General features: G+C 38.5%; 1 protein-coding gene across 1 annotated transcript in view; it reads left to right on the top strand.

Moving 5' to 3' along the window:
• Positions 1 to 1,383: 1,383 nt before the first annotated feature.
• Positions 1,384 to 9,064, top strand: part of cdh23.L (cadherin-related 23 L homeolog) — a 588,894-nt gene continuing 581,213 nt past the window's right edge. The window contains exon 1 of the mRNA XM_041568893.1: positions 1,384 to 2,198. The gene's annotated coding sequence lies outside the window, so the exon portion shown is untranslated. The remainder of the gene's footprint in view (positions 2,199 to 9,064) is intronic.

Genomic DNA, 9,064 nt, shown 5'->3' with positions numbered 1-9,064 from the left:
TGGATCTTAGCCCGATATGCCCACCAAAGGCAGGACGATATCAGGTTAATAGGATCGTTCAGCCCTAGGCCCAAACGATCGGATAACAACAAAGGAAATGGGCACCAACAGGACAAGGACCTCATCAACTAGACTATGTGGTCCTCGATCGCCAAAAATCAAACCTGCCCAATCAATCTCTGGATGATTTTTGGCCTGATATTGATTGGGGAGCCCTTTTGGAATGCAACCTACACAGACAGATAAACTGCCGAATTGATCTCTAAATGACCGTTATCGGCAGCTTTAACCTACCCGTATATGGCCGCCCTTACACATTTACAGTACAAAAAAACTAGGTGCAAACCATGCATTTTCTCTGCTACCCTACCCAACTTGAAACTACCTTACCCACAACCCAATCCAGCTGCAAACTGGAGTTACATCATCATCGGTTGGCGGGGTTAAAAAAACAGGGGGAGAAAAAGAGGTAAAACTTGCTGATATTGAGAATTGAGATCCATGACCCAGCCTCCATACCTGCACCCATACCTGCATCCAAAATTCCTACCCGCAGGTTACTTGCTTTTCACCTTACTCCATGCACGACACCGTAGAGAGTGATATTATACGCCAATTTGCAATTGAATTTTATTTTTTATTATTCGTGGGTTTTTTTCTAGTTACTTAGCTTTCAGCAGCTCTCCAATTTGCAATTTTAGCAATCTGGCTGCTAGAGTACATATTACTCTCGCAACCATGCATTAATTTGAATGAAAGGCCTGAATAAATTTATAGATTTACAGAGTTTTTTTTTTTTTTTTAGACGGGGGCCAGTGATGGGGGAAAATAATTGAATTTAAAAAAAAAATGAAGACCAACTGAGAAGTTGCTTACAATTGGCCATTCTATAACATACTTAAGGTTAACATAAAGGTGAACCCCCCCCCCTTTAAGTTTCTCTATCTTGCACAAAAATATATATACCCACACACACTCACACACATGTCCACAACCCTTAAACATTTACACATACACCCTACCCCCCCACACCAATAAATGATACATTGTTCTAGTAATTGTTCCACTATCAGTCCCTGCTTCCTTTCTAACAGTAAGGAATGTGTCCTTCCTCCCAGCATGTATCAGTTATATAATTTTGTTTCCAAAAAATCTTTTTATTATGTGACTTGGCTTCTTGTTAGTTTGGGGGTTCAAATACATATTTGTGATGCATGATTTGTGTGTACTAGGCTGTCACACACACACAGGATTTTAAGGGTCCCACATGTTCAGCTAAACAATGCAAGTGACATCGTTAGAGGATGCTGCCAGAATATTCTCCCATTTATTTAGCAGTGTGATCTCTCTATTCCCGATGGCAGCTCAGGAAGTAGGAAGGGGGCGCTTGAAGACTTCACAGAGCAGTGTAGCACCGGCTCACCTCCAGCCCTCACTGCCTGAGGAGCAAGCAACCCCCGGTCATTTTAGAGAAATCCTAAATGAGAGGGGCCATCTGATCAATAGCAAAAGGAGGATCTAACCGACTGATCAGCTCTCAGCCCTGCCTCTAGCTCTGCTCATCTGTGGAGGGATCTGTGCAATCTCCCAAGCAGCAACAAGCGTGACACGAGCAGAGGGAGGGCAGGTTCCATACTGAAATATTCATGCTCTGGCAATAGGAACTGCTGCTCTTAAAGTGATCTGTGTCTCCTCTTGGCTCTTTCAGCTCGTTCCCCAGCTGGGCTCCGTCACTCCTACTGGGTGCAACACTGGAGATCAATTGTGGCAAAAAGGAGACAAAAGAAGATATTGTCTTGGACTGTTCCTTTGGATCTGACCGCTAGAGAAATTGAAGGAATATACGTGTGAGACATAAAAGTTAGGTTTTGTCACAGTGAGAATGCTCGCACATCCCTGACTCCTGCACCCCGGCTGTTTGGCAGCTCCTGCACTGTCCCCCGGAGACCTGCTAAGGAAGGTGCCTGTGGATGTTCATTTTAGGGGTGGAGGGGATACCGGGTGGGAGGGAGAAGAGGGGGAGCATTACTGCAGCGCTCCTGAACTTCTACTGTACCCTCTGCAAGGAATTCATAACAGGAGGGAGGAGGACAAATAAGGAATCCCAGCCCTGGAGCATCCAGAAAGGGAAGGGCAAGCCATCTCCTGTACCTAAGCACTGTGTCCCCTGTGGCCCCCACACACCGCTCTGCTCCCAGGTACTGTCAGCTATATTAATAATGCTATCAATAATGAGCTTCTCCTTTATACCAAATGCACTATCATGCCAGAGAAAAGAGCAATTCCATTTCTCATCTCAGCAACAGAATAACTGTACACATCTCCCATCTCTGCCCTATCAGCCCACACTGCACTCCCTTTTGGGACATTATTCCTTTTCTCCCATTGTTGGTGGTTTTTACTACAGCTGCTTAGGTTTTTTTTCTGGACAAACTTTTGGATCCGACACATACACTGCACGTGTTCCAGGATACCTAGATCTGTTCTTCAGCTTTATTATTTCTCATTTCCATCTTTCTTCACTGGCCCAGATTCCTGTCTTTCTTTCTTTCTCTTTTTCTTTAAGCAATATCAAGAAAAGATGTGTTAATTGATAGTAACGACTGCTTATGCATTGCTTTTTAACATGTTGTATGCTGTTTTGAATTTTACTTGGTGGTTCTCTGTTTATAGCCCACCAGCTGCATAATCACACTTAAAAAGGAAAAATCTAAAAACGGTGCTTTTTTTAAACACTGCATTCCAGTCTCAATTTTAAGTTACTTAAAATGACTTTTAAAAACCACCGTGCAACACTAATTGCATATTTATTCTTCTTAGAGGCTTGCTATAGTTTACTCTTGTAATCAGCCTTTCTACATATGGACATTTATCTACGTATTACTGGGGATGTAAACTGAAAAATGACATTTTGCCTAATGAATGATACTGTTAAAAATGCCATTGGTTTTAATATAATTTCTATAGCTGCTATAGGAAGCAGTATCTGTCTGCCCCTTTCTAATCTCTGCCCCGGTAGTTCTGACTTTTAAAACAATGTAGCAGGAACCAGCTGATTGACCAAACTGCTTAGAAGCATGCAAGGCTGAGCGACTACATTGTTTCAAGAGACAAAACCAGCAGTGCAGAAAGAGACAGAAAAATGTTGACTTTAATTGCAATTATATTTAAAATTGCTTTAAAACCCTGATTAAAGTATATTGGAAAGTTGTCTAAAATTACATTTCTTTTCATTAGGCAACATTTTATTTTTGGTATAACATCCCTTTTAAGTATAACTTAAAGGAATACATCAAAATCAGTTGGTTTGTTTTACTTCACTGGCAAAGGGTCTTTTGTTGTGTATGTATTGAACTTCTGAAACCAGGTTTATTTATGTTACATCTTTGGTTGCTTTATTTATAGTAAGGCGATCTCTGCATTATATGAACATCCATACACTTAACTCTATTAATATGCATAATGATCATTTGCATGGCACAGGTATACAGTTACTAAAGGCATGAGATCTAGAGTATAGTATTGCAGACGTTTGTATAATCTGTTGATACATTTGCCAGTTGTATATTAAGATATTTAGTATTCCTAGTTTTGCGGGCTCTGTAGGTGTGATTCATATGTTCGGTATATTGCTGGCCAAATGCTAATGCCACAAACACAGCTTATTGCTATTCATATGATGCTATTGGAAAAGACCCAGTGAATCCAAGTATAGTAACAGAACACTTTGGATTCACGCAGCCATCCTACTCGTATGCATTTGGCTCACTTTGTGGAACCGTTAGCCTTACTGATGTCACTAGCAATTTTATAACCCTTTTTACAACCCGAGGCACAATAGCAATGGACAATGTGTGGTGGAGGTGGTAGGGGTTTTAAATGTAAGTTCATTAATAATTGCAAAATATTGATCTGATTTAAGGGGAATGGGGCTAGTGAATTGAATGGCTTGGCAGAAGGAAGTGCATGAGCAAATAAAGTTTCTGAATGATACATGTCAGGAAGGTTCTAGACAAGATAGGGATATTACTATCTTAACAGAAATAGAGGAAAGTTAGAGCAGAGCAAATCATATTAAAGTGCATGTTTCATTTTGTTCTCATGTTAAAAAGATATACACATAAAAAAATACAGGTATAATTGATAATTAAATGCACAGACATGTCACTATAATATTCTTTTTCACTTTTTGATACCTGATCAGGTACTTGTTCCCCATAGGATGCCATACAGTACAAGAAAAATGTCTTACTCCCTCCTCCAGCAATCCTTATGTAATATCATGCATATGAAATTGAGCAAAACTATATCTATATTCATGGATTCAATGTGATCTTTCACACTATTCTGCCATATGCATCTTTAGGGAGACTGGTGACAACAGAACACTCGCTTATGACTATGACCGTTCATTCAAGGATACTAAAATGGGTACAGATTATATTTTTACATTACCATATCTTGATTGGCCGACTGCTGTGCAACCCCTAGAATCTTTAGTCTTTGAAGGGCTATTAATGCTGAAAGAGATCAAATCCACAACTGGTGGAGAATCAAGGATCTTATATTTCCATTTCAGCAAGGTGCAAGAAAGAAAGCTAGGAGACCAGACCAGAATTGAGTTTAACACTAGGGAAGGGCGAATTTTTTCGCCTCTTTTCGCCAAAAAAATGACGCCCATAGACTTGTATGGCAGTGTGCGTCAAAACAAAAATTTTTGACGCCCATAGACTTTAATGGGCGTCTGCGACATTTTGCCGGCGGCGAATTTTTGGCGAAGCGAAACGGGTCAAATTCGCCCATCCCTATTTAACACCCATTTGGAGTTCTGCTTTATAGGTATCTATATGCACCTGCAGATAACTAATACAAGAGAAATACTGCTGATCTTTAATTGGGTAGATGCTAAATATAAATAGTTTTCCATATCTGTAAAAAAAGCATATTTGCACTTTGAAGTATCAGTCAGATTAACTGGTTAAATCACATCGAATTCCTACGACCTTTTTTGTTAAAGTACCTGAACCCTTCCATGTTCCATACAGTACATTAATTCCTATGGTCAGCCTTTCTAACAGGACAGTTGACGCTAACATTCTACTCTTACAATATATTTCTGTGGGTAACATAAACAAGTTTATTTATAACCTTATAATGTTTGATTGTAAACTAAGCTGTAGTCCAGTCTTTTTATTATTGAAATTTCCAACTTGAACCAAGCCCTTGTTGTATAATGCTAGATTTGTGTACACTTTAATTTTAACATCAACTGGTTTTAATGTTCCTCACATTTTTGTAAGTTGCATGTGTCAACATTTTATTTAGAGTAATGTTTCATAAACAGTTTGGCATAGGAGCACAAAAGATTGTCCAAGTCAATATTACATTCTATAATACTGGCTTGGAAACATTCTCTACATTGTATTCACCTTTAAATTAATTTACTCTAAGGGGCAGATTTATCAAGGGTCGAAGTGGATTCAAGTGAATTTTCGAAGTTCAAAAAGTTACTACTTCGACCATCGAATGGGCTACTTCGACCGTCGACTACGACTTCGACTACGAATCGAACGATTCGAACTAAAAATCGTTCGACTATTCGACCATTCGATAGTCGAAGTACTGTCTCTTTAAGAAAAACTTCGACCCCCTAGTTCGGCAGCTAAAAGCTACCGAACTCAATGTTAGCCTATGGGGAAGGTCCCCATAGGCTTGCCTGAGTTTTTTTGATCGAAGGATATTCCTTCGATTGTTGGATTATAATCCTTCGATCGTTCGATCGTAGGATTTGCGCTAAATCGTTCGACGTCGATATTCGAAGTCGAACGATTTTAGTTCCTAGTCGAATATCGAGGGTTAAATAACCCTCGATATTCGACTCTTGATGAATCGGCCCCTTATTGTTATGAAAGCCTTGGAGTTCTAGGGTCTTATATTCAATTCCACTGTGGTCACTATCTTTAAGGAGTTTTTGTGTCTGCCTGTGTCTGTGTGGGTTTTCTCTAGCTATTCTGGTTTTCTTCTATGATACCATACAAGCAGGTTAATTGGTTCCTGATAGAATATCCTGATAGAATATATAAAATAGATTTTAAGCTTCCATTGGGCAGGGAGTTATATATAGTCTCTATAAAGCACTGCTATAAAATATGTTGGTGCTATATAAATTAAGATAATTAATATTGTATGGTGTGTGTTTTGTGATCACATTTTTATGTATTGCACAATATACTGTGTACACAACTTGTAAGGGTAAGGGGCTTACTTTGTTCCTTTCTTGTGGAGGTGTCTCTTGCTCTGCCCCACTTACATTTCATAATCTCAACTCTTGCATCTGAACTATGATTTGTCTATTAGACATAATGTACAATGAGACAAATTAAATTATCCAAGATATCTTATTTAATAAGGAAGTTTTTACTACAACTAAAAAAAATCATACCTTGCACACTTAGTTACTTTATCATACAGCTGTAAATTAACAGGGTAAAGTATCAGGGAATATCCAACTTTTTGTTTAATAAGGAAGTTTCATTAACATTACATTACAGAAATCATAATTGTCCCTTATTTTTCCAGGCTTTCTCAGAACGAAATAATGTAACATAACTTTTCATGCTTAACTACTTAAGACAGTCAGACCCTTTACCACCTATTGTTCAGTATCAACTCCCAAGAGTAAATACTCCCAAGGGTAAAATATCCTTTATTTTATTGTTGCTCGTGTTACATAGCAATATATATACCAGGGAATACCCAACTTCATCAAACAATAAAATGTGCCTGTTTTGCTTGCATGATTAATTTTCTGCATTAGGAACTTACATAGGTGATTACGTGACTTCTCATGGTCATGATGAGCTGACAGTAATTCTAACCCTGGTTACCAAAGTCAGTTAAGTTACTTAAGCTTCTGCTAGTTAAATTACTTAAGCCATGAGCTAATCTATCAGCTAATAACTGTGTACTACCCAATTCCCCATAGTATAACACTAGATTCAAGCCAGAAGAAAAGGTGTTTGCATTAGTCATAATAACACAAATGTACAGTGAACACATTCATATGAACTATATTTAGTACTGTGGTTAATGCGACTGGTTGATCAGCTGCAGATATTCACCACCAGAAATATATGAATGGAACTGTCTGGGCCATGTAAGCTATATGGCCGATCTTGTACTCTGCAGATCAGACGTACTATTATTTGGCATTGCTACCAGGTCTGTTATCTGCTTGACCAATCAGTAAGAATGCAGAGGGAGAAAGATATTGATAGGGAAAGCAGAACACTCAAGTCCTTCAAAGTATTTTAGAACTTTCATTCCTTACAGTGTACAAGTCGAATTCGGGGTTTTCTAGGTTAGTTTCACTAATTTTTCAGGTTAAAAACAACAAAATTATTCAAGATATATTATTCCCCAAAGAAGTTAAAAACTCTGCATCCGAAAATACAAATATGTTTTTGCCTTCATAATTATTATTTTTTTTTTATGGTGGTTTGCTCTCGAAAACTCTATAAATTCTAATATTCAAGTTTTTCCCCCCGATTGCATTCAATTACATTTTTACATTCGGGTTTTTTCATAAATAAGCAATCTATTATTATTAATTATTTGATGCTCTAAAATTATACAGCTCTGGCTGGCCCTTGCCTCAAAGGAGAATTCAACTCTTAACTAAAGAAAAGCCCCTACCCCCTACCCTATGTAGACCCTCTCTCCTCCCCCCTAGCCTATCTGCTAACCCAGGCTAAATGCCCCTAACTCTTTACTTCCCCTTCATGCAGATTCAGGGATCACAGTTCACAGTTCACAGCATCCATCTTCCGGGTCTTCGGTAATCTGAGACTGAGGCCGCCAAAGCGGCACATGCACAGTTGGAGCAATTTCCCAGTTCGCGGCGACTGCGTATGCAACAAAATAGAGGGAAATTGCACCGGAAGAAGACACGAAGACCCGGAAGATGGCTGTCATGAACTGCGATCCCTGAATCTACACTGAGGGGTTAGTAAAAAGTTAGGGGCATTTCCCGGGGGGGCAGCAGGTAGGTTGGGGAGGGAGGGGGGTCTATGTAGGGTAGGGGGGTAGGGTTTTTTTAAGTTAAGAGTTGAATTCTCCTTTAAAGGGTGATTCCCCCTCAAGTTGACTTTCAAAAGTTTTGTTATTGCTACTTTGCATTACTCATGTTTCTATTCAGTCTCTCTCCCATTCATATTCCAATCTTTTATTCAATTCAATGAATGGTGGCTAGGGTAATTTGGACCCTAACTGCAAACCCCCTGCCATTGATGCTTCTCTAATGCTACAGAATATACTGTATTTTAGTTGCTGTTTAGAACAGTGATAGAATAGCTAAATATATCTCATAAGAAAAAATTAAATAAAGGCTATTTGCGAAAAAGATTTTTTGCATCCACTGCAGATTCATATATTTGTTACAGTTTCCCTTGAAGAGAATTGAAAAACCATCTCATACTGAATAGCCCAGTATTTCTAAATTATTGAAAGGATTTGCCTCTTATATTATATATATATTGCCCTTATATTTGCTGAGATTTTATTGGCTTGCTAAAATTGCACCCTTTCATGACAAAGTTTTTAGGAGACAGAATTCAGGTTGGAAATTTTCACGCTATTTAATAAAAACTGAATTTCCTACAACTGCGGCAATCTATAATACTGTATATGCACAGTACATGGATGATAACATTTAGTTTCTTTAAAAACAAGACAAAATCCAAAAGCTTTAACTAGAAATTTTACAAAAAATTAGTAGCCTACTGTGCTGTCAGGGATCTATCAGAACTTTAATTGGGTCATTAGAGTTTTACTGATGTCAAATGAAATCTGTGCTGGGTGCTGATTACTAGCTTTTTCCCGATGTTGCAGCTTTCAATTACAACTGTGATCCAGATGTTTCACCAAATGACAAATTGGTACAGATGAGTTCACTAGGTGTTTTTCTGTCCTGTGGACGCTGAAGCTTCCGAATATTTTTTTTTGCTACTCTGATTTTCACGTATAATAACATTTATAGAAACCCACTTGTGTAATTTCAAATGGT

Source organism: Xenopus laevis, chromosome 7L (genome assembly GCF_017654675.1).
Source record: "Xenopus laevis strain J_2021 chromosome 7L, Xenopus_laevis_v10.1, whole genome shotgun sequence".
NCBI lineage: Eukaryota > Metazoa > Chordata > Amphibia > Anura > Pipidae > Xenopus > Xenopus laevis.
Note: the sequence above shows the minus strand (reverse complement) of the source record. Positions and strands in the feature narration are given on the sequence as shown.